At 37.1% G+C, this 24,583-nt stretch overlaps 1 protein-coding gene across 3 annotated transcripts in view; it reads left to right on the top strand.

Moving 5' to 3' along the window:
- Positions 1 to 24,583, top strand: part of Olf413 (DBH like monooxygenase olf413) — a 253,229-nt gene that overhangs the window by 102,018 nt on the left and 126,628 nt on the right. The window contains exons 1-2 of one of the 3 annotated variants that reach the window (XM_070306133.1): positions 14,949 to 15,105; positions 18,211 to 18,265. The exons of the other annotated variants lie outside the window; for them this stretch is intronic. The gene's annotated coding sequence lies outside the window, so the exon portion shown is untranslated. Of the gene's footprint in view, positions 1 to 14,948; positions 15,106 to 18,210; positions 18,266 to 24,583 lie in introns of those variants that run through there. 3 annotated transcript variants of the gene reach the window in all.

Below are 24,583 nucleotides of genomic sequence, written 5' to 3'. Positions count from 1 at the left end.
ATAACAAATCCCTTTAAACCTTTGCTATAACAAATTTCGTCGATACACGAGTTTCATTGGACTTGCGACGATGAAGCTCAGTTCAGCACTGCGTGGTAAAACTCGTGAATGTAGCGCCGTGGATTAGGTTCTGATGGGAAGCATCAAACTGCCGTAAAAGCTTCCTTTTACGTAAAGTCGCGTTTATAGAGGTTTCCCGTCTTCGTTCCGCTTGGTTTATACAAGATATGCTTGAAATCTCACGCTTTATTTCCACCATACGTATTACGAGTCAATTAGAGAAACAGCTGTTTCGACGGCATCGATTGTTTCTCAATGGTTAACCATTCAGAATTAAAGAGTTTTACGAAGATCTTCAAGGATTGCATTGGTTCAGCTTTACACTTCGGTTAATCTTCCACACTGACTTTGCTTACTTAAATACCGAGTAGAATTTTAATTTGCTTGGTTAGCAATGTGTGGTAAAGGCGAAGAGAAAAAAAGAGTGCTTACTGGATACCTTATGTTCTCGCAAAAGCGAGGACGGTTGGTCTGTCGTTGGTTCGTTAACCGTTGCCGAGCGTAACTCGTAATTACAGCCGGTGCAGTGGATACGCTCGACGACCTACGTTCGCGGTCAATATATGCTAATGCTTGGCATTAATAGGCGCGCGCGCGCGCGCGCGCGCACGAGGGAAGCTTGCAAGATTTAACTAAAGTAGAGAATGGAGAACAAAGCGTGCGCGAGCTTGACCGTAGGAAGTTTTAAACGCGCATGAAGATTACCCCCGGGGTTTTACTTTCACGAGATACTCTTCCAATTTTTAACTTTTGATCGTGAAAATTCATTTTGATAAAATGTAATTGCTATTAAAGAAATTGTGCGAAGAGTTTATTTCTCAATAAATTGAAGTATATAACACAATATAATGTAATATTGTTAATTCTCTTAGGTTCTTGATATCGACACAGTTTTGTATGTCGAGAAAAAGATAAAAATATTCAATTTATCGATAATGCGGGATAATGCGGGCACGCGTGTTTTTGCATATCTTTACTGGTCGCTCTTACAACGATAAACTCAAAATCCATTGTGGATACTTATGCGCATAACTAGATAAGCCGAAACGTGTTTATCGTTTATTATTAAATTTGTCAATTCTTCGAAAATCGCTAAATGAAAATCAGCCTCTCCATATCAGCTTCTCGATATGGAATCTTATACGCGGCATCGTCGCACAATTTTGCAGCAAAACTATCTCTATTTTCCGAATTATTGGAGCATCGTCTCCGTTTCCGATTTGTATGCCATCCGAATTATACCCCGACTATATTGCGGCAAACCGTAATACCTCGAATGGAAATTCTAATCGCCTTACATCCTCGAGCAATTTCGAATATTTGCGACATTGAATTTGTTGGCGAAGATTCTTCGAGTCTTTTGTGTCATTTATCAATGTAATTTATATTATATATTAGTCTGTACACATGATATATAGTTCAGTTTCATTAATCTCGTAATATAATATTGCCGTTCCTTTATCTTATTTGAATGTAATATTGCGACATGACATTAAATACTCTAGGGAACGTATTGTTATCAGTATCTCGGATTTCGATGCGACATTTTCTCGTCGGCTGATCCTTCTCGCAAGAATGACCTCGTGTACATCGCTCAGTCTCCTTATTGAACCCATAAGTAATTGGCCGGAGGCCCCATTATTTCGTGGTTTCGTTCCTTGCGATTATAGGCAAACAATAATAACGACGATTATGTCATTTCCGCGGAATTCGACCGCCTGCAGCGATTCGGGACAATGACTTCGTCGTCGGAGCGCCTGCTTCGCAGAGTCCATCGATGAGAACGCGATCGAATTTTCAGCAGTTTGTTGCATCTATTTTGTTATATAATTTTATTTTGAAACGTGACACAATACATGTACAAGTAGAACAGTATGCTTTAACATGCGTATGCTTTCGCACAGAATATGGTTCTACAGTAAATAATCATTTTTTAATTAAAAAACTCTGTATACTATGGTTCGCAAAGAGTAACTCACAAAGAATTATATAGTTACTTTTAATTTTAAAATTTAATTAAAAAAAAATATTTTAGTTATTCTGTATTTACTATATGTATTTACTATATATTTAGCTATTCTGTGTTTTACTAAATATTTACAAAGAAAAGGCAGATTGAAATGAAAATAGACATGTATAAAAATATGTTTTTCTGCAAGTTTTGGGCAAAGGTAAAAGAATACCTGGAAAGGGTTAACGCACCGCCAGACTCTTTCAGTGACCCATTTTAGTCCATAACAACCACTCGCGAGACTGGTTGGTTGGCCGCGCCCTAAGTGCAGCTCGAAATAAAACTCTCCTTTTTACTGAATCACGCAGCGAATGTCGAGAATCGCGTTCATTCCACGCATACGTTTTTCTCGCGCGTTTTATTTAGGATGGTCACGTCCGCCTTCGTCTTGCCTCGGCTTCTTTCGATTTTTTTTTTTTTTTAAATCTTTCTTTCCTCTTGGACCACGAGGACGGCAGTCGTCGGGGGACGACTATGCACGAGGCTAGCCACATCAAACGCACGAGCGTACCCTTTGAAGATGAAAAGCTCACCGTCGCGCAATTTAATCTTGACGGTAATATCGTGCACGCGCGCGCGCGCGCAGTTTACGAAAGCATCCGGAGATTCCATCGTCGTGTTGGATTCCGTACGAGGGTAGCGAGGTGGTATAATTTCGAGGAAGACGGAACGCGAGTATACCGGCAGCGAAGAGATAGAGAGAGAACGAGCTTTGCGAGACCTTCGAAGAGAATACCGTGACCAACGAGCCGGAGGACAAACGAGCAAACGAACACGGCGTATCACGTAATTAGGTACGCTTGCTGCCGCAATAACGAAGTTCGACGAACGGCCGCAAAGTTCCCGACCATGTGTCTCCCGGCTCCTTGTTCCGAATGCTGCGGCATCGTCTCTTCGCGTTAACGGCTCTTTGGTTTTCGTCGAAATAAATAATCGTGCATCACGAGCAAGAGTACTGTGTGCGTCTCCCCCCCCCCCCTCTCTCTCTCTCTCTTCTCAAATCGTCATGAATTTACCTCGGTGAGATGCAAAGGTATTTCACAGTAGCTCTGAAGCACGCGATGCGGTTTAAGGCAAAAACTCGTTACGTAGTTTGTATAGTTAATTGATTTAATAAACTTTTAAATAAGAAAGATGCAATATATAAACGAAGTAGTTATTACGTATGCATTGGCCCACATCTTTTATGGAGCATGTTAAAACTAATTTGAAATCTAAACTATGGCCTTTGTATTTGTACAATAACAGAGGATATTGTTATTTTGCTTGCAAAAAATAATGTAAGCAAAAAAACGTATTTTAAACGGGAAAAATGTAATTTATGTATAATAAAAATTTATATACTGTTTTCTAAAATGCAACAGTCTACTCTAAAGATTGTTTAATATATTGAGAATAGGTATAAATTACAATAATTTTTATACGCTCGTAAATAGAAAGACAATTGTAATATATATTTTGAAATAATCATGTGATAAAGTTATTAATCAAGATTCATACGCCTATTGAATTTTTCGTAGTGCAAGAGTTTACTTTAAGATACGAACGAAATTAGTTTAAACGTTGGTTTTTGTATCATGTACGACCAAATTTTGTCCGTTAACCGGATAAAAGGGGCTATTTTATTAAACGAGAGCGACAATTCACGGCTTTTTCGTACTGCATGTTGATTACGCTTATCGAGCCGCGTCGAAAAACCATTTTTTGACCTCCACAATTACAATCAACGTCCGCGCATAGTTATCGCAGATTAATTTAAACGCGGACTGATAATTTGCGAGAATATCCCTAGCGAATGAACGTTCTCGCGAGTCTTTGGAGTAAACGTATTGAAAAAAACTACGCGCTAATGAATAATTATTGCTAATGAAAATCTTTATTCGCGCCGGATTTAATTATCCCGCGTAGCCGAGTTTGGCTTAACAATTTTACAGAGGGCAAATTGAATCAAAATTAAATTTCTACCAGTTTATAATTTCACAAACCCGTCAAACGCGTAGATTATATAGAGTGTTATTTTATAAACATTTTATCGTTTATTGCGCCATTTGATATATTTTTTTCGATGCATTACGCGTAACTAAAGAAGCAATTGCTTCTTACTCGTGATCGTGTCGATCCGTAATATATTCCTTACAGGGTCGCAATCTCTCGTTCTGCTCGTCATTCCACGATCATCGTTAACTGTATCGGTCGCGTCTCTCCTTTCCCCGCCGCGACACGGCAAGCCAGATAATCTCCGGGTTGACATCGAGACGACGGTCAATTTGCGTCCGCGCAAACCGATGATGCCGATAAGGCGGTTTTCAGCACAAGGATATACGGCCTGATCATAATTCAAAGCAGTCGAGGAAGAGCCCATGTTCAAGCTAGGTCGGTGAACGTCCATCGATCAAGCGCGTCCCGAAAAAAAGAAAGAGAGAGAGAGAAAAGGAAAAAAAATTCCACGCAACACACTGCCGTTTAATACGTCCACCGCCTCCTGGTGTTGCCGCTATTCCTCGATATACAAGGTGATATACAAGCGGACGTTCCATCGCGTTCTGTTTTCATTCGCTCGATGAGCGGCCGATTAATTACCGGCCAGCCTTAATTGGTCGCTTAATTAAGAGCGTTACACCGCGAGAACCGGATCGTGTCACGCAAGATTCGTCGGATCCGCTGAATATTCGTTAGATCGGCCTGTCCTGATTTCCGCGAGTTGCGACGACAACCCGGGACAAATGTTCTCTCGACACGGGTCTTTATGCGTGGGTCGGTGATCGATTTGCGCTCCCCGTTTCCTTCTCTCGCATGCGCGAAACTCAGGGTGAATTTATTGCGCGGATTTATGCTGATTAATACGCCTTTCGCGCATACATTAAGATGAGAACAAATAATGTAACTTGAAAACAAAAGCGCCTACTATCTATGTTTTCTCTTCCCTCGTGTGATCGCACATCTCGTTATAACTCGATGATTATAAATACGTTTTAAATATATTAATTAATATAATTAAAGTGATGATAAAGTGAATATAAGATTACAAGAAAATATAATTAATGTTTCGTCACAGCCAAATCAATAATTTTCTAATTATTATACAGATATTATTACAATCATGATGACAGATTATACAAACTACAATATAATCCAACTAAATAAATTAAAATCATAATTATTTGATTAATAGACAGATTGTTAGAGAAAATTAAACAATTACTTTTGGAAACATCAGTTAAATTATTAAATATATTTGCGTGATTTATTAAATTTTACTTCTCACATATTAAATATAAAGAGACATTTTTTTTTATCCCAAGCCAAAAATCTGTCCACGCTAAAAATAAGTGATTGATATTATATCGATAGTATACATGTTTTTATATTTTTACAATTTTATTATGATTTGTTTACTATTTTTTATTTAATTTTTATCATTGTTAATATTTAAACACGTATATAAACGATACATATTATATAAAATATATTTTTATCTATATCATTTTTTCTAAATATAAAATATACATATGTACGCCACTATTCTACAGTTGTATGCGAATATGTAATACACGCGATACATTAGCTGTTCAAACAGACCGGACTCGTTGGCTAATTAAGCTTCTCGACGCTCTGATTAGCAGGGCGTTATTCCCGATAGCGGTAGAACTCTACCCAGTCTAATCAAACGCGGAATGGTTTCTCGTCACCGCTGCAACCATGCAGCGGTCGAAGGTCGGGATTAATCTGTCGAAATGTGTTTTTGCGGGATTCTTTTTTCTCGCGCGAGCTTTCATATAGAAATATCGGTCCGTTTCATCCAGAATGGACGCTTACTTTGTCGAATATCCCGTACTCTCGATATCGAAGGTCTATCGATTTTCTCTACCGACAGCGCGACATTTCTCTTTTTACCGTTACGAAAATTGCAACATAGTTCTTCCCATCATCGATATTGTGTTCTCGGCCAAGTATTGCCAACCGTTTCAAAGCATCGCTTTTCTCAATCCTGTCAGTTTATGTAATGTCCACAACATTGAGAGATCCGGAAGAACTTCAAAATTTGTAGAACAAAAGTGACATCTCGATAATATAAAGAATTTACCGTATGAAATACAATTTGGTGACGATAAAAGGATTGTATTATTAGAGTGTAATGCAAATTTAATTTATCAATTAGACTTGCATTCGAAATAAACGAAAATAAACGAAATTGATCGTGCGAGATATATCTTTTCATGACGTCAAAAATTTTTATTTAGATATTTATTTTGCAAATGAATTGTGAAACTTATTTGCTTGTTTGATTACTTTGTTTTTTTTTTTTACATATTTTTGAATTCTACGTATATAGCATTTAATGAATTTTTCTTATGTTCATAAAATAAAAGATTTCATCACACGATACATATAATTTGCAATGTAAATCATCTAGTAAATTATTAATTTTTTTAATTTCATGGACGAATTTTACTAATGATCAAGCTTATTCAAATTTGCATCAAGCAGATTTCTGAGCCCTTTCATTAGACAAAAGCTTCCGTGATGCGCAGCCCAAGCGCACATTCGACTGCTATGAAATGCATTTCGATCGTTCATCTGAATAAGTGCCTTAAGAGAAGAACGGTAGGCATTAGGAATCATAAATATGAGAGGGAAATTAAAGCCGGCTTGTCTATATAGACGCTGCTTGGAATGATTTATATCAGGACCGTATCCTCGTACAGGAGAAGATAATTTATAGATATTTCTACAAATAATAATTTCATTTTGCACAACTCGCAACTTTTAGAGAATTAAAATATTAATATATTTAGTGTTAAAATGACGAAAATAACGAGTTATCGTTTCGCCGTCCAAAAGTTTGCTCCAATTTGATCGAGGGATAAGATTTGTTTGTCTATATATATATATATCTTTGAGAGACTTGACGTCTCGAAAGTTCATTTTAACTTTACGTTGACATACCTATCTATATACACTGTGTATACAGTACATTAGCATATACTATCTCCGAGGCAGGATTACTGTGAGAACTTTGTATGAAACTTTTGTCGGGAGAATCGTCGATCTTTCGATCATTGGCGGAACCCGAGACTATCGAAGGCAACCAAATCCGGACGCGAACAAGAGAGCGACACGGAGCATATCGTAGACTTAATGACAGCCTGCCATTTACGGTCGTTGCTTGTCAAGTTTGCTCTTTCCACTTTAGCCTTCAGGAACGGACCAAGTTGCTTTCCATTAAATGGCCAATTTTTCTGTCACAATATAAAAAAGCATTCTCGGCATTAATCTCCATATATTTTCAGAAATTTCCATTTCCTAGATTTCTAAATGTGTAGCATCGCGATTATTCTTCTATGGAAAGTTTTAGAAATAAGAGAGAAATTTAAAACTCGTACTAATTAATACTTTTTGGAAAACTAACATTATTTTTCATTATCTGTCCAGTGTAAAAATTGCCTTCGGGAACGTTTATGACAGCTTTAACTTAAAGATAGCGATTATTTTTATTGTGCGATATTTTTATAATTTTTTTTTATACAGGCGAAAAAGAAAGGGGGTGCTCAAGTAACAGAATCCGACCCTGATCACGGCCATGCTTCTTTCGGAGTTTCCCCTATGTACTTACTAGTAATTTACCTTGACACAAGTGCTCTTTTACGCTTTCACCTCGTTTCCACCGTGTGTTTCTTTACCCCGTTCTCGCTTCCGTTTGCGTGTTCTTATAAAGCACCTTTACGACTCGTCTCCCTCATCTCTCCGCTTACCGCTGTATGCCCGCCCCGTTTTTTCTCCGCTTTTCTTCTGGTGGTCTTTATGAGCGTGTCAAGTATCGCGTACATATCGCATACATATAATTACGAGGATGCATGTCGAATTACCGGGCGGTCAGCCGTAGCCTCGTGAACGACGCAATGCAAGAAAACCCGAGACGCCGCGGCGCCGCGTCCGTCGTGGTGTCTTATTCCATCATCGATAAGATACGGCAAACTGCTGACTAAACCATTCGCGTAAACCAGCAACGCGGCAAAAAACACTCGCGTATCGGTTATAATTCTTGATTAGTCGCATCGTTTTTTCGCTATAGAAATTTCTATGAATCCCTGCTTTTCCGTGATAATTTCATAAAACGTTTAACAATGTAGAGTTAATTATCGTTTATATAAAACTGATTTTGAATTTATCAGAGAATCTGCTTTTTATCAAAGAATCTATTTTTGACAGAAAAAGATATAATCGACTTTTCTATTTATTTGTATTTGTACAAAGGAAATAATGATTAAAGAGAAAGCGTGAAAAAAGCGATCGGATATAAATAACATTTTGAGGTAAAATCGATGGCGATTCAAGGATATCGCGTCGAATCCGATATCACATCCGATTCTCTTGGATGCTCGTAAAGATCGAACATGAACAAAAATGCGAGTCATGTCCGTGAATTGATGCCTCCTGATCACACTGCGTGCATATATATATATATATATATTCGTTATCGTATATACCTATCGTGCGTGTGCATCGTGTTGCGTGTTTCGCCACATACGGTACCTATATACGCCGCGGGTCACGTGCGCCGACCCCGCAGGTCAGGAATACTGGTCCCGGTTCCCGTCCTCGTCGAGGTTACACGCTCGCGAATGCCCGCAGCTTTTCTAGCGACACGGTCGCTCGCTAAAATAAATTTCACAGCCGTACGCGGGATCGGGTAAGGTCAAGTATCCGAGATCCTCGGCTAGATGGAACGCGATAATTTTCTAGCGATCAAATTAATAATCGTTATTTTTTTAGCCATCGTCCGACTTATCTCATGCTATTTAATAACTTTTATACTATTAATTTTTTATTTCATCAGAGATTTATAGTATTGGCTGAATGATAGTCTCAAACAGTCTATTTGGGCATAATTATAGTTTACTATAAAAAAGAATTTTATTCTTTTCGTTTTATTAAAATTAGGCTATGAATTCATTCATAACGTACATATTACGTTGTATTAAAACCAATTATAAGTAATGTTAAGATGGTTTAAGTGTTTGCAGTTTTCTACTAATCAAAAATATATATAATAAAATAATATAAAATTATTGAGGGAATCCTTTTAATATTATATGATAATTAATTAAATGTATGCTTTTGTGAATATAAATTATGTATTATCAATAATTATACTAATATCAATATTTAATTGAAACGAAATGTGGCGGTTTACAATATTTCTTGTTATCTCTGTTTTTCTCTTTTTATATTAATTATTGACTTATATTACATTATCCTTTGAGCAATAACACAGGTATTAATAATAATTGTTGTTATTATAACAAGCTGTATATGGGGTGGCGGGGGGGGGCATCTAGCTAAGACAATACAGTATATGATAATTTGCTTTAATTAATTGTTAATTACGTCATCGACTGTGTATTTATGCATCTGATTAATAACAGATTATATTACAAATCAATATTATTAAAAACTAATTAACTGAATAATTCAACTTTGATAAAAGAAACGTTTTATAACACTGCTTTTTATTATCGATTAAAACATTCTACATTATTGATCCTGTCATAAACCATTATAAAATGCAACAAGTGTGCAGTACAGGCACGATTGCAAAATAAAAAAGAAAAATACTACACGTAGAGAAAGAGTTGTATTTTAAAGCCGGTTGGATTAAAATTTGATATACATTGTTTATATCAATATTACTGCGTGTAACGCTGCAACGCGTAAAAATCAAATAATTTTGATAAATTATTTATTATATACATCAATATTTCTCTCCAGTGTTTTACGAAGTATGATTAAAAAAATATCGTAATTAATTTTTTAGAATTAAATATTTTAGTTGAATATTTTGAAGTATTTTGAAATTTCTCGTTATTTCTCGCATTTAATGTAATACTCGTGACGTGGACTCTTGGCCCCCATGTCGAACGCATTTATCATATCGTCGTTTATATATGTCAATTACATTCGTTATATCGCCGTTTGCATATCCGTAACATTTATGAGCCGTTCGATACTCGATACTGCATGCGTCGACGTTTAATAACCGGCCCTCGCGTCGTTGAATCCGCGGGATCGCGAGCTCATCGAATTCCAATCTCGTCGTATACACGTCGTCCGAATAAACATTAATCAAGCGGCAACTGTTAGGCGAGATATCGCGGAGCCTCTCCATGCCATGCGTCCGGGATGCGATTGACAAGTTGCGCGTACATACGGTAACCACGATTGTAAGCTCATTCGCGACGGTCACGGATAGCTAAATCGCAGATCACCGACGGAATAAGGTGTATATAATATTCATGATTATGTATTATGTATTATTAGATATTATATAACAGCCGATTATTATGTAAGCGAATAATCTCTATTTTTGTCTCTATCTTTCGTGATCATATATATAGTTTAATATGAGAAATATAATTTTATTTAGAATACGTGCATCTATTGCGAACTAAAAAATACAGTATAAAATTGTCACAAGGTAAATTGTCAGAGTACGCTTGCATATTTTTCGTACTAATAATTCTCGAATGTACCGTATACAAGAATTACAAATGAACAATGTAATGCATATACGATATATGCATCATATTTTTTTATGCAATTTTTTATTTGGAAAGAGAGAGAGAGAAAGAGAGATTGCGATCCATTATTAACTTTAATTACAAATCGTTGTAACTATATTTGAGGACCGCTGTATTGTTGCGATCATCGATTGCATTTGGATGGCGATACGATACAATCTTTACGAGAATCACAGTTGCGAAGATGGTCAGGCATGCAAGAGAGAGAGAGGCAGGAGAAGGGCAATGCTGATCCTCGAGGTCGTGCGTTTACACAGGCGAGGTCATCCACGGGCTCCGCGTGGTACCGTTATACCGTATATATACATTCTCTCGAAGCGGTCATCCCGCCGTCCGGTTCCCTCGCGTTTCGTTTGTCACTCGGTCCTACTTCGGTTCTATCTTCTCGCTAGTCTCTGGCATATATACACATTATAAATTGCGTATCGTCGTGTGCATTGCGCGGCGGAAGGATACATAAGTCACAATGTCGCGCGAATGCTACCCAATGTTCCGCTACTTCCTGTTAACTTCGTTCATGTATACACGCGTGCTATTGTATCATTACGTTGCTGTTATACGACGCGCTTTCCGATGCGGATTTCCAGTCTTCTAATTCTGATATAGACATTATAAACGGTATATACGAGAGTCGAAACGATCGAACGCATGCGCTCATTACGGTGCACAAATTTGAATTTGTAACCGAGATTGGTCAATTTGAGTTACATATTGTTTGAAATTGAATGCGAAGATTATAGGGCGGATTAGGAGATAAAACTAAATTGTAACTATAGTTTATATATACGCAACTTGTCAAAAACACGTTCTCTTACGAGCACAATAATAGAGCATAAACGGTTACCGCGCGATTAATAATAATCCTATTAGTTGGAACTTTACCGGGGACAATTAATTGCAGCTATTGTGTCATAGTACGGATAATGTTTCCCTTCCCGCTGGCAAAATTAATACATATACCAATATAACTGTTCCGCATCTCGTTTCTCGCGATTCATGCCCAGCAGTAATGATTATTTTGCATCGTGCAGTCAATGAGATGTTAATCCTTAATATATATATATATATATATATATATATATATATATATATATATATATATATATATGTTTGTATTACCAAACTAAATTCACGTAGCAACTAATGTAACGGCAATTAATTTGGGCAAAAAAAAAAAAAAAAAATTATTTATTGAAAAAATATGGAGAAATTTATTATACATTTAAAAAGTAATTAAAAATTTTAATCGCTTTTTAAAATGATATCTTATTTATGATTTGCTTGAATATACTTTATATATTTTTATTATATATTATAACGTTTCCCTTCCCACACTGGCAAAATTAATACATATACCAATATAATTGTTCCGCGCGTCTCTTTTCTCGCGATTCACGCCCAATGGTAATGCATTATTTTGTAAAAATAATATATATTATATTTGTAATATATATTATTTTTATCATTTTGTATTTTTTATTTAATCAGCGCTCTCTGGATTAATTAGATCTCAATTACTCTGCTCAATTGCTCGTTCTTACCAAATGGCATTGTAGCGTTGTATCGCGACACTCATCCCCCTTTGAAGTGTCGATGCACCGATGTCGATTAAACGGCAGGCTAGTACGCAAACCGGAAGCTTATTATCGCGGTACCGACAGTCGGCTTAAAGCCTAATCGGCCGTTACGATCGCGTGCTTCTAATTTCACGCCCGCTATATGCCCACTCAACGTATCCGGGTAATCGAATCTTCGGTGTAATCGGCGTTTAAAGATCGAAGACCCCTCCTCGCAGGCCGATACCGTCGACCTATATTCCTCGATTCTCGCTTTTTATCGCCACTCGTGATTGGGCACCTTTGAAGTCGCGTTCAAAGAACAAGTAGAGATGATGATGTAAATTGAGCGGGATAAAAACGTATATATATATGTTAATGTTTTTTGAATATTTTTTTCTAAATATTGTTTCGCATATATTTGGTTTTAATTTTAAATTTTATTTCTATTATTAAATTTTTTTTTTATATATATATATATATTTTTCAATTCTTTACAGCGATAAAACACGTGTTAAAAAACTTTATCTTTATTTCCTGATAACGAGCTTTTCCGGGATTATATATGGAATCTATCTAGTTTATCGTTGCTTTGAAAAATTTACTCTTTGCACGTTTATGCTTACGTCAATATCGGTGTTTTATTCGATCTGAGAGACGCGAATTTCCGTATCTCGTCATCGTGAACGATATTAAATTTGGCAAACTTGCCAAATTATTCATTCCGCGTGAGCTATGCCTTGGCAATTATAATAGATACTGACTTATACGGTCTCGCGAGTTGCTCCAGAGAGATGTATGTCGCGACGTCTCCCATTCCTCTTAAAATACGCGCGTGTTCTGCTCGAGAATTACCGTCAGAGACGGATGTACTTCTTGGTCGCGAGTTTTACGACAGTTGCGCAGTTATAACGGTATTATTCAAGTCACCTTCGCGACCGCGGCGCTATCATGGTCCACATTGGTCTTGAAGAAATCACGACAGTAGGAAAGTAGGAGAAAAAAGTGTACCTTGAGTAATATTTTCTGACCTAGTGATTTCATAATGTAATACAAATTGTCTATATACGTAGCTTTTTATATCAGTTGAAAAATGTGCATTGTGTCTCTCATGATGAGTATTATTAATTATTTAAGAAGATAAAAAAAGATAGAAAAAATATAGGAATAAGATGGGGATGATAATATCCATTATTAGTTGCTAATTTTCAGTGAATAAAATCGGAATAGTTTGATAAAAAAGAAAATTTTATATTTTTCGAAAAAGAGTTATTATTATTCAATCAATAATATTGCAATAGCTTTACGACGGTTGTTGCCTTTCCATATTATGTAATAATGATTTTAATCTTCGAACGCGGAAGAATGTCGGAAAACGCGCTCGGATAGCGTTTCGCACGTAGGGCAATAATGTCTTGATATCAACAACATATATGGTATGCGGCCTTGGCGGCGTAAACAATGGGGCGCTATTGTTAACGTGTTATGATTTGCGACTTTATCATTCGCACGGCGACGCTCGGACAGTGAGGTAGTAGAGCTCGTAACACTGTCAAATTCCTTTCGAAACGCGATCGTGACAAGTATCGGGAAATAATTTAATATGATAAGTAAGTAATTAATTATCTTTTGCATACTTTAAACTTTAAATATGATACGTAATTATATCGCAACGATAAATTTCGAGGTGCATATTTCGCGTGACGTATAGACATTTAATCGATAATCGAAATGACAGGAATCAAAATTGTAAATTATTATTTTGTCGGAATCTTTCTATCCCTTTATAAGCAATAATCATTTCTTTAAAAATATTTAAAGTTCAATTATATTTTGTCCAATGCTTTATCGTTCGATTTTTCGATAATTTATATATGATTCGGATTAAGTACGCGTAATAAAATAGTCAAATCACAGGTCCGATTAATTAACGTAACGATAAGCTTCGTAATATATAAATAATTTAAATAATTGATCTATAATTTAAAATACTTTATAATTTAATATTTCGCTTGTATATACGTCATAGTACGCAAAATAATTTCGGCTACGGATTATCAACAACATGGTATGCGGTCTTGGCGGCGTAAACAATAGGATTCTATTGTTTACGTATTACGGCCTTGTTATCATTTGCGCGACGACACTCGAACAGTAAGGTAGTAGAGCGCGAGATACTCCGTCAAATTACTTTTCGAGCCGCAATCGTGACAAGTATCGGGAAATAATTTGATATAAATAATTAATTATATTTGCATATCCTAAATAATGCGTAATTATATCGTAATGATAAATCTTGAGGCGCATCTTTCACGTAATGTATACACATTTAATCAAGAATCGAACTGATAGCAATCAAAATTATAAATTATTCTTTTGTCGCGATCTCTCTCTCTCTCTCTCTCTCTCTCTCTCTCTCTCTCTCTATCTTTTTATAAACAATAATTATTTCTTTAAAAATACTTAAAATTCAGTTATATTTCGTTCGATGTTTTATCATTCAATTTTTTGATAATTTATATATGATTTGGATTGAGAACGCACAATAAAATGGTCAAATCATAGGTCCGAGTAATTAACATAACAATAAGCTCCGTAATATATTAAGCATTTATTAAATAATTGATTCATAATTTAAAATATTTTATGATTTAATATTCCGCTTGTATATATACGTCATAGTACGCAAAATAATTTCGGCTGTGAATTATCAATAATATATATGGTATGCGGCCTTGGCGGCGTAAACAATGGGGCGCTATTGTTAACGTGTTATGATTTGCGACTTTATCATTCGCACGGCGACGCTCGGACAGTGAGGTAGTAGAGCTCGTAACACTGTCAAATTCCTTTCGAAACGCGATCGTGACAAGTACCGGGAAATAATTTAATATGATAAGTAAGTAATTAATTATCTTTTGCATACTTTAAACTTTAAATGATACGTAATTATATCGCAACGATAAATTTCGAGACGCATATTTCGCGTGACGTATAGACATTTAATCGATAATCGAAGTGACAGGAATCAAAATTGTAAATTATTATTTTGTCGGAATCTTTCTATCCCTTTATAAGCAATAATCATTTCTTTAAAAATATTTAAAGTTCAATTATATTTTGTCCAATGCTTTATCGTTCGATTTTTCGATAATTTATATATGATTCGGATTAAGTACTTCGTAATAAAATAGTCAAATCGCAGGTTCGATTAACATAACGATAAGCTTGGTGATATATTAATCAATAGTTATTACAATATATTAATCAATTAATTAATATTAATCGTTTATTACATAATTAATCTATAATTTTAAATACTCGTATAATTTAATATTTCGCTCGTATATAGTACACAATAATACACAAAATAATTTCGACTGCGGATTATCAATAACATGGTATGCGGCCTTGGCGGTGTAAACAATAGGGCGCTATTGTTTACATGTTACGGCCTTGTTATTATTCGCACGGCGACACTTGAATAGTATTGTAGTGGGAAAGACGCTACGTCGAATTCCTTTCCTAAACACGATCGCGATACATATTAAAACATAATTCGCTACAATCGTACTTGTTGTATATATTGCTCTGTCTTACGGTATAATAAACTGGAGTATCTCGTATGATTGTTCCGCGATCGGGTGTGCCGTGCAAAGTGTCTCGCAATTATCATGCGTATGCGTAACTGCTAATCAAGAGAACCGGGAGCCGGTTGCGGTAAGATCGATAACAGGAAGCGAGATGAGTGTCGCGCCGACCTGTTGTGGTGGTCGATCCGACACGTTCCGAGACAGTGGACCCGCGTGTCGAACATCGTGTTTGCGCCCGCTACTCACATCGCGAACGTCTCACTCTACGTGCGAGAAGTATCCTATCATCTTACACGACGGAAACTTTCCGCGTTGGGGCGGACGCTCGAGAGAGTTTTAACGCAATTGAACGACTTGTGCGAGCGAGGCACGAACGAGGGGCGATTCGCAACGCGGATCCATCTTTCTTGTATCGTGATGCCGGGGTATCTCGGAACACGTGAGTGCCGGAGGCGTGGTTGCGTGCGCGCGACTCGATTAGCGAGTGTGAACATGATCACGGTTTTTCTTATCGCCGCAAGCGGGTGCTTGATGAATTTCCTCTATCCGTATTTTCCGCCGCTATATAATTTTATCGCGAAATTTCCTTCGTACGCGATCTCTAATTTTATTTGAACCTGGGAATTAATCTACGTGCATATTCGCAATTCGTCGACGACAAATGATGCGTTTATCTTAAAATCTTTCTCGTTTAAAGGATATAATAATACGTAATGTTTGACAATTTTTCGCTCAAATACAGTTGTACAAAAGTCTGGACATTTTATGGAACGTTTAAGTGATGTTTATAATATTGTTTGAAAATAGATCGCGATTGGAAATACTGGTTTGATATTACGAGCCTTGTAGTTTTATGAAACGAGGGTCAGAAAGAGAGATAATAATTTACGCAGGTCGCGGTATGGCATGGCATCTTGAAGAAACCACGCTCCCACGAGGCCGCGATATGCCGATTGCGTTAAGGACGTCACGCGATGCTCGCACTTGCAACCGACCGCTTCTTTTGTTATGTCGGCATTGCGTAGCACGCACACGAAATCCGGCGCGGCGGTTGTGCGTGCGTCGAAATTCCCATGTGCAGTCGTTGTCTCGGCTTATAACATCCGGCGTACACGCGAGAATGATGATTGGTCGGACGACACTGCAGTGACATTAACATGCCGTGGCCACGTTTCCATTGTATAGACCTGCTCTAATCAAATTACACGGACCATTGCTGTTCAAAGCGAGATTATAAAACGAAACAACCTAGAAGAACGTGTCTATATAAACTCTCAAAACTTTGGTGCGAAACTTTGTGGATTTTATTCGAATGAGATGGAATTGCTCTTGGTTATGTGTTTTCGTCTTATAATCCTCTGCAATATTACTTAAAATTTTATTTTATATTAATCTTAAATATATATATTGAATGAAGCGAACGAAGCTATATTTACAATATATGGCGACGTAAAAGATTATTTTTCAATACATTCGATAAAATCTATAATAATTTAATAAAATTATATATTGATTATTGAATATGTGTAATATGTAATATGTAATAAAATATATATCGCGTGTCGATAAATTTATTTTTGCGACAGTGTACAGAATGCCGCGAATCTTTATTTTCTCCTGAATCAACGTAGAAAGTCGTGGTCTCGATGCAATCTACGGATTTAAACCTTCTCCGGGTAGTTTTCTCGTCGACTTAGATAGAAGTTGTCATGCGGGAATTCTCTTTCTCTCTGTCTTTTGCCGCAAGATTTCTGTACAAGATGGTGCTTTCGCAATACGCGGTAAACATATGGCCGACATTGTCTGCTTCGGGGAACAAGTTTTCGTGACTCATGCGGCGCGACCGCCGCACTTACGACGCTGGCAGCACGCTGAGAATTCTCTCTTAGGTAGAGCGGCTATGGCCGCGCTTTTGTTCGACCACCGGGACTCGATAGCCCCGACCAATTATGGAAAGTCTTGGTCCATATTGCCCTATTATATGCCCCGTTTCTCGGCCCTCGCGAAACCACCTGGCGCTCCCGTCGAGCGAGGATAATTTCGCGAGACGCCACTCATTTTTCGTCTTTTCTTATCCTCTCTCAAGTAAACGTAAAGTCGAAGAACGTTACGATATACGAGATAGTCTTTATTAGATACTTTGTTATTTCGCTTGATACGCTGTTGGAATAATCAATGTTATTCTCTACAGTCTTGTTATCGCATTCGTCATGGAATTAATATATTTTGAAATTAATAACATTGTCAAAGAAGATCTCGTCAAATTTATCGAGGTATTCAATTGCGATACTAATGAAATTGTCATCAGCGCGGAGATATTATAAGCAATTTCAATTAAATGTATATAATATTATTATACTTTATCCCGAAAGTGATTTATTACTAACGTAATTCTTTTATTTCTCTTGCAGGTAAGTGGCCCTTGATTGGCTTCCACGTCACGAAACAAGTCCATCTAGAAGTCTCGTAAGTACTCTCTGAGCTACTATAAGTCCGCGGGTTACTTAATCGATATTGGCGGATATTACGCGCGCAAGAATTTTGTCGCACCGGCATCTCTATTGTCGATATATGCGCCATTATTCAAATCAACGTTCATGTCGTTCGCGGTATGCGGCTTGTGCAATTAATATTTGAATTTTCGCCGATGGGAATTTTCATCCGATGGGATTTTTCGGATGTTTCGAGTGTTCACGGAATTACGGTGGATGGCGTGTATTAATGACGTTCCTTGTCGACGTCGTCGCTCAATCCTCCCTCCGTATCTCACGATTCTCCAAGGTTATTTATTTTGCGCAAAGATATTTACTCGGTGATTATTACATATTGAATAACCGGCTTATTAATGATCTTGGACGAATCGTAAATATTTTTTCAAGTTTTCAAATATCTATCACATAACGATTTGCACTTTTATTAAATTTTTAAACTTTTTACGAAAATATTTCGAACTAGTAACAGCAGAGTTGACAATCTTGTTTTTATATATTGCTTTTATTATTTGATATAAAATATCAAAAATAATTTAATTGACTGGCGATTGTCAATAGAATATATATATGTATATATATATATTATTATACATATTCAAATATCTAAGAATGCTTTGCATTTTATTTGAAAAACTATCTCGATTTATTGAAATATATTACGTGTATACATAGGTATATCTTTCATAAATAAAAGATTTGCACATTTTACGAGCAATATATGTAATGGAATATCCCAAGTGTAACAATTCTCTTTTTGATAACTTATCCGAGCGATTTTCATTACGCTTTACTTCGTAACTCCAAACGGGCGATTTTTTTATTATTATTATTATTATTATTATTATTAATATACGCTAGCACAATCTTGCGAAACATATGAGCATCATCCGAGAGAGGAACGATGGTGCACGCTCAGGTTAACCAATTTTATCCACGGGGATCTAATTTCTCGCCGTCAAGACGCGTTACGCCGAGGACATCCGTCGCGTTCCTCTTTATAATACGGCTCGTTTCCCCGTTGTAAATGCGCCAGCAGAATTGCGTCGCCGTTGTAAATCTCGGTGCATTCTTGCTCGGGATGTTTCCCTTCCGCTGCAACTCCTTTCAATCTTACGCTTTTCGCTCGCAGCACCTCGTGCAATTAAATAGTATACTCCCAAAACTCACTCCATTAGACGGAGATTGGATTCTCAATGGAATTTTCATCCCGAAATATGAACGTTTAGCTCGTGGAATTTAAAACGAAATTATTCCGCGAACTTTAGTGATAATATACTTTAGAAGAGCATATTTTAAAAATTTATTTTTACGAGCAGCGTACAATGAACGTAATGAAAATTTATTAATAAAAAAGATCTAGTGTTAATTATTTATACATATTTGAAACTTAATTTACAAAATATAGAATACATTAAAATTGTACTGTTACTTTATCTTGTAACCTTATATCGATTATATTAAATAGCACTTATACATGTATTATTTTTTAAATATGTATTGCAATACCTCCGTACGATTAAAGTAAATTTGAGAGTTTCCTATATAACTAGCACGTCACTAGCACGTCATATCGCGTTGATACGTATACGTATTATCACGTCGTACGTAATCAATGAAGATATTCTCATAAATGTACGGATTATGTATACCGGCGAATGTAAATCGGCATCATTATGCGAGCGGTAAGCGCGCGACACTCGCGGGGCTCGAACCAACGCGTGGCATTCCTGGAAGGTGTACGTATATATCTCGCATTTATGCGCACAGGGTCACATCATTAATGGTAAACGGCGTCGTTTCCTTTGAGAGATTTCGATGACGCGTCCAAAGCTTCGGCGCGTGAAGCATCAGGATATAATCGTCGCGCGTCTGTCGGCCGCATGATTAACATACGCGCGAGAAGGGATACAGCTTTACATCCACCTTCCTCTCGCCCTTGTCTATAGATTTTCCCACGTTGGGGTGAGAACTCATTTAAGAAGTTTATTGTCTCTTTGAGACGGTTAGATTAGATAGTCGAGCTGTTGATATCGGTTATGTTAAATATCAAATTAATATTGAACTTAAATTTGACAATAACTAGTAGATGGATTTGATAATAATTTTCTGTCAAAATGTCGGATTGAAGTGGATAGTGATAAATATTGAGAATTTATTTTTTCTTGGAGATAATGGATATTTTTTTACATTCGAGAAATATATTTTGTATATATGTGTACGATGTAGATACGAACAATATAAGATTTTATAGTTGTGCGAAAGATGCAAAAGGCAGTGTAGTTGTCGATGGATGGACGATATAGTTGTTGTGAATTTTATGACAATGATAATATGTAGATGCACGCATAACGGTCGTCGATCCGCGTCGTAAAAAGTATTTGCCACGCCCAGTTGCACCTTGCGATAATACACTGTTAGCCCGCCGCTCGCCTCGCTAATGAGTTTAAATTAACGTTCGACTCTGAGACTCTGTTTTACTAAGATCGGTTAACGTTAATCATGATAAAATCTTCTGTCTCTATTTGTAGAAATGTATCAACTCCCGTGTACGCACGCAAGTTTGTCAAAAAGCATATCTACTCTTTAAAATATTTAACATTAATTCTTAAAATAATGATATCGATTATTTCGGTACGCAGACGCATTTTGTATAATGATCTTGTCCTACGAACGGAGAAACGAAATAAAATTCAAAATAACATCGATAAAATTGGCCTTAAAATTCCGATTAGCCGAGAAACGACAGAACGAGTTTTTATACGCGTAACGACATTCAAACGGCGTTTCTTACGGCATAACGACACAACGTGATAAGAAGTGTTATAATTATTGAAAGGGAGGGGGAAAGAGAAAGAGAGAGGATGCCGTATATAACGTCAGTATACATTTAGCACAGCAAATACGCAAACGGTTGATCTTATAATGCTAGCTGGCATAATCGATGGTACGAGATGCAATGATTAATCAGCGTGAAACGTGACGTAAATGCTCGACGTTAATTTCGCGATGTCTTTGAATAAAATATTTGAATTGAATTTCGTACGACACTTATAATGGCAGTTCCAATTACGCGAATTTCACTTTATGTAGCACCTTGGTCTTGCTCCAGGTATATACGCCATTATGTATATCGCTCGTGCATTTTTCGTCTACGGGTTATGGACTCTTCGCGTATATTAGGTCGCGGTTTCACGCGTCCCTTTGATCGTCAACGTCGAAACGCTCGCGCAAAAGTGCGCGTTGAAATGCCACCGATACTCAAATGTGCTATATTATATGGTGCTTTGCTTTGCCGAGGGTCTTCAATTGCATTCCTACCGTCTGTTTGTACGAATAAAAGTGCGTATTCGAATGTGTTCACAAGAACATAGATTATTTAGCTAAAGGAGCTATTTGAAGAATATCACATTAATACAATATATCACGGTAATATCCATCATTAAAATTATCAAATTATATTTTATTAGGGTAAATTTACATTTTAGTTTTCATCGGGAAATATCAAGTGTCTTATTGTTGTTATAACAGAAAGCTTCTTGACAATTTATTTCACAGACGATTAACAAAACTTTAAAACACAAATTATATACGCTGTAACTTGAATTTTTTAAAATTATTATTTTTGAATATGCGATAAGTTAACTTATTTCTCTAATAACACGATTTAATTAATAAATATGAATGTTTAAAAATAAATATGATGTAATAAGGATCATGTAATACGGTATTCGAAAGCGACGACTTTCCGTGGCTCGGTTAATCAGGCATCAGTCTCTTAGCCTTTTTAATTACGATGTTCGCGCCATCGTCGTGGAATTTGCCGGAATAACAACTACGGAGCGTGGTATCCGGAATTCTGTACGGCGAGGTAAATTTTCCGTGCTCGGGCCGTATACTCGCGTTCCGAGACCGACACGTAACACGCTTACTCGCGCGTAATGGCTGCTCCAATTACGCGAATTCCGCGTTATACTTTACGCCGTTGCGACGACGCCCCGGCGTTAACGCGCCGTTAATACATGAGTAGACGTTAGGTAAGAGCTCGTGCGCCAGTGTGCTAATACGTATGCGCGTGTATGCGGGCGCGCGCGACTAACCGCTTCGAGAAAGCGGCCTTCGTTGCATCGTCACGGTCGAGGCAGAGGCCATCGTACCTTGGCGAACGTAGAAAACTGCGCTCTTCTCGTCTAATTGTTTTAATGACTCGCCTCTCTCGGAACTGCCACTCTCTCCGTTCCCTTCTTTTTTCTTTGGTTTTTCTTCTCGCTCTCGCTCTCCCTCTCTCTCCGCTAACCTTTCTTCTCAAGAGTCGATGGGGTACTTTTATCCATACATAGCCACATGTAGAGACCGAGAGAAAAAGATCCAATTGTAAAGTACAGCTGAGATCGATCAAAGATAGTTGTATTGTTGATATAGGGTTAGAGCTGCAAAAAAGTGTTACTATCTAGATATCTTTATCTATGTTATCTATTTATATATTGTTTGCACTATTTCCAAATTTAAACACGAGATTAGATCGCGATATTCGTTATTAGATTATTTTTTAAATTAATTTTTGTTGTTTGTTTAACAGATTATTATTTATCCGATAATGGTAAAAATATCCTACATAATTGAATTATCTCATATTTTGATCTTTGTATTGCTCGCGGAGGTTCTCGCAAGATTATTGGAGGCTCTCCGTATTCGTTTAATCGATGTATCGATTATTCGCAAGATTATTCGCAAGATACCTCTCGCGCCACTTTCCACGGCGTTAATTAAAATTGCATCGTACGACGCGGCGCTCAGGGTGCAAAGTGCACATCGTGCCAGGCCACTAATGGCACTTGACATCGGGTTCGTCATGCGTGGGAAGTAAATTAACTAAAGGCTTATACCGCTCTCAGGTTGTCTTTTTTGCTATTTTTGCTAAGATTGGGGAGAGTTATAGAAAAAAGGATAAGAATATATAAAGTAGGATAGCAATTTTTAGGACATGAGAGATAACTTGTCATTGTAAAATTTTTTCTTAACTTTTCTAACTAAAAATTTTAAATGATGCGTATGAGTGTGATCTATTTAAAATTTAAAACGTAAATATAATATAAGCATATATTTGTGTTTCACCATATAACTTGTGTGTAACCATATAACTTCTGTTCTATTTAATGTTTTATTTTTCTATTATTTTTTATATTTTTTATTTATAATAGTTTATTATATATGTGTGATAATATCATGTACTTACATATATTTCTCAAGATATTATTTCTTTAATTTATATTTTCTATATAGAAAGATTTAGCGAAAGCTGTGGAAGAGAGAATTATAACGTGGGATTAGGTACGTTTTCGAAATTTCTTACTCTCCTGCGTTTCTCTTTCTAAGTCTAAGCTTAATATTCGTAAAAAAAATTCAGCCGATGGAAGACGCGATCGCGGATTCAATATCGTCGAGCCCTGAAATATATCCCGTGCCTTTTATGAAGGCAAACACAGGATACAGACAGAATGCGGCGTAGTCTGGATGACGTTTCGTGTGACAATCCCGGCCGCGTATCCGCAAGACTGACACTACGAACGAGCGATTCTCCGAGCGAATAAATCGAGAGCGGTTGTCGGGGTTTCCATCGCGCTTCCTGTTCGCTCTTCAAGACGCGTTGCGATCCTCTCTTTCTCTTCTTGACGCACAAAAAGCGAAGCCATCGACGCGAGGTTACCTACGGGATCGCCTATTATGTCGGCATAATCCCCGCGGGGCCTATCCGGGATTTCTCCGCCTCTGTATATGATCGCCTCTCATCTTCTCTCTCCTCGGCGATCTTCCTTTTCCATCAGTCGAGAAACGCACAACCACGCGCACATGCACACACATGCGCGTGAGATTCGACCGAAATCTCTTTCTCCACGGCGCGTTCCCGCTTTTGGTCTCGGAGGCCCGACGCGACGGAAGAAGACGAGGATTAGAGCCACGATGTCCGCGGTGTCGGGGCTAAGCTCCCATTCACGATACGGGATTATATGCACGGATGAAATATCGCGCGTAGCTATCCATTTCAGCCTCCTCGTCGTCGCTGCCGCCATCTCCGCACATTCCACGTTTCTCCTGTAAATTTATTGAACGCGATGATAGTTTTCATGATATATTATATTTGGGATAATGACGTTAAGATCTGTAATAACATTACCTGTAAAGTGACTGAATATTTTGATGGTAATCCGAGAATACCGAAATTGTATTTTCGGAGCAGATACAATCTTAGAAAGAGAGAGAAAGAGTTTTTCATTATTCTAAGAATATTAATTTA

This window comes from Polyergus mexicanus, unplaced genomic scaffold (assembly GCF_030449975.1).
Source record: "Polyergus mexicanus isolate NDT 795.1 unplaced genomic scaffold, iyPolMexi1.0 SCAF_13, whole genome shotgun sequence".
NCBI classification, from domain to species: Eukaryota; Metazoa; Arthropoda; class Insecta; order Hymenoptera; family Formicidae; genus Polyergus; species Polyergus mexicanus.
Note: the sequence above shows the minus strand (reverse complement) of the source record. Positions and strands in the feature narration are given on the sequence as shown.